This window comes from Echinops telfairi, unplaced genomic scaffold, assembly GCF_000313985.2.
Source record: "Echinops telfairi isolate 266 unplaced genomic scaffold, ASM31398v2 ScPeMD7_23;HRSCAF=83, whole genome shotgun sequence".
Lineage (NCBI taxonomy): Eukaryota > Metazoa > Chordata > Mammalia > Afrosoricida > Tenrecidae > Echinops > Echinops telfairi.
The window spans coordinates 90,496,668-90,498,934 of NW_022103920.1; the positions used below are offsets into that span (position 1 = coordinate 90,496,668).

Below are 2,267 nucleotides of genomic sequence, written 5' to 3' on the forward strand. Positions count from 1 at the left end.
GAAACGATCCCCAAACGCACCTTCCGGCTCTGTTTTCCTCTTTAAAGTGACTGCGTATTCGAGCCGTAGCAACTCTGCCTCCAGGCCGCACAAGCTGGCGCTCGCTCCCGCTCCCACCTTCCTCTCCGCGGCCCAGGTCCTGGGCAGAGTCCTCATGGGCCACCAAATTAAGAGGCCACTCAAGGTGCCAAGAATGTTCTCTGAACCTGGGGCTACGCCCCGCCCCGCGACCCTGCGGACCGGAGCCCCGCCCCCTCAGAAGACGCCCCGCCCTGCGACCCTTCGGATCTGAGCCCCGCCCCCTCAGAAAGTACTACCCGCGAGCACGTGGGGGCGGGGCCTGCGTCAGTGTAGGCGTGGCAGGCGGGCCTTCCCTAGAGCTTGGATCTGAGGCACTGGTTCAAAGATGGAAAAGAGAATGGTATTAACGGTATCTTGTTGCTAACGAGAGCTACGTAGTGGTTCATAATCTAGCTCCATCCCAGAAGAAGCCGGATTCTAAGCACGACCCACGAAGACAGCGTTCTCCGCCTCCCAGACTCCCTCGGCTTTCTGGACTACAGCCCCCAGAAGGCCTCGCGGGGCAGCCCTGTGACCTGCGCAGTAGCGTTCGTTGTAAAGTGCTATGACAACAGGGCTAAGATGGCTTGGAGTTAGGTTGGAGTGGGGAGGTGCCCTCTACGCCGCTGATGTCGGTTTTCGGCTACATTCCAGTTACCGCCTCCTCCATCATTTCCTCCTCGTTTTGAGTAGCAAGAGTTGCCCTTGCTTCCGCTTTCTGCTCTTTTCCAAGGGATTGATGCTGTTTCTCCTGCTTGTCTTCGGGGGTGACTGGGAGTGTAGGGGCGTTGCTTTGGCGAATCCCCTCAACTCTGTGGAACTGGAGGTGTTGGCTAGTGAGGCTCTCTTTTGGCTTAGGACCTTGAGCGAGTTCGAGCAGGAAGACAAGAGGGACTAGTGAAGCTAAGGATTGCCTTTCTCCGCACCCCCTGTTCTTGTTTTCTCTGCTCCAGTCCTGGGACTCTCGGGAATCTGCAGAAAGAGGGTTCGCAGAAAGGTGGGGCGAGTCCCACCTGACCCGGCATCAGGTAAGAAAGAAAATATGTCTGGAATGAGTCTTCGGTGCATGCATTTCCTCTCCGTGTATTGTTTTGTGGACAAGACGGATTCTCTGATGCCGTGTACTGGTTTTGTGGATGTTGGCTCGTCAGCTTCTTAGGAAGGATGTTTGCATTCAAACCAAAAGCAAACAGAAAAGAGCACAATATGTGTGTGGTACAGTGAACATCTGAGGATTGGATAACAAGAATTTTTTTCAGGATTCTGCTGGGAATGTCACGTGGTGCACATCAACAGGTTCTCTGAGCAAATGGGCAAAGCAAATCTCAGCCTATGCCTGAAGTAGGATACATGTACTAATACGCTATAATACCTTATTGCAATAGGATTACTGCTTCTCCTCTTTGCAGACCCTGCAGTTTAGAGGAACACAGTTGATTTCATCAGCACTTTCTTCCCCCAAACAAATCCTGTCATTGATTCCAATTTCCTGGAGAAATTCATAACTTTTTGCCCTTTAAAATGAAGCCATCTCATACAAGTACATAAATATTTTTCTTTTAAAACAATCATTTTATCGGGAGCTCTTATAGCATTCCATACATCAATTGTAACAAGCATATTTGTACATATGTTGCCATCATTTCCAAAATATCTTCACTTGAACCCTTGGTATAAGCTCCGCTTTTCCCCTCACTCTCCTGTCCTCCCACCCTTGATCAATTATATATTGTTATTGTTATTCCATATCTTACCCTGTCCATTGTCTCCCTTCACCCACATTTCTGTTATTCGTCCCCTTTGGGGGGGCACCTATAGATCCAATCTTGTGATGGGTTCCCCCTTTCTCACCCTTAAGTACATATCTCTTACATGTACACATACATACACAATTTGACAGATGTTAGAAGGAAAATTACAGGACTGGGCTAAAGTCAGCCAGCTTTTGGGAAGAAGGATTTTTAAAACTTGTTAAGCAATATGATAGAACTTTTGGGGGTATGTGTATACAAATAGACGGAGCCATTGTTTTTTTAATCGTTTTATTAGGGGCTCTTATCACAATGCATACATACATACATCAATGTGTAAAGCACGTTTGTACATTCATTGCCCTCATCATTCTCAAAACATTTCCTCTCCACTTAAGCCCCTGGCATCAGCTCCTCAGTTTTCCCCTCCCGGCTCCCCTTTCCCTCATGAGCCCC

General features: G+C 48.8%; 1 protein-coding gene across 1 annotated transcript in view; it reads left to right on the forward strand.

Annotated features, from left to right (window-relative positions):
- Positions 1-695: 695 nt before the first annotated feature.
- Positions 696-2,267, forward strand: part of BBS9 (Bardet-Biedl syndrome 9) — a 578,043-nt gene continuing 576,471 nt past the window's right edge. The window contains exon 1 of the mRNA XM_045288670.1: positions 696-1,088. The gene's annotated coding sequence lies outside the window, so the exon portion shown is untranslated. The remainder of the gene's footprint in view (positions 1,089-2,267) is intronic.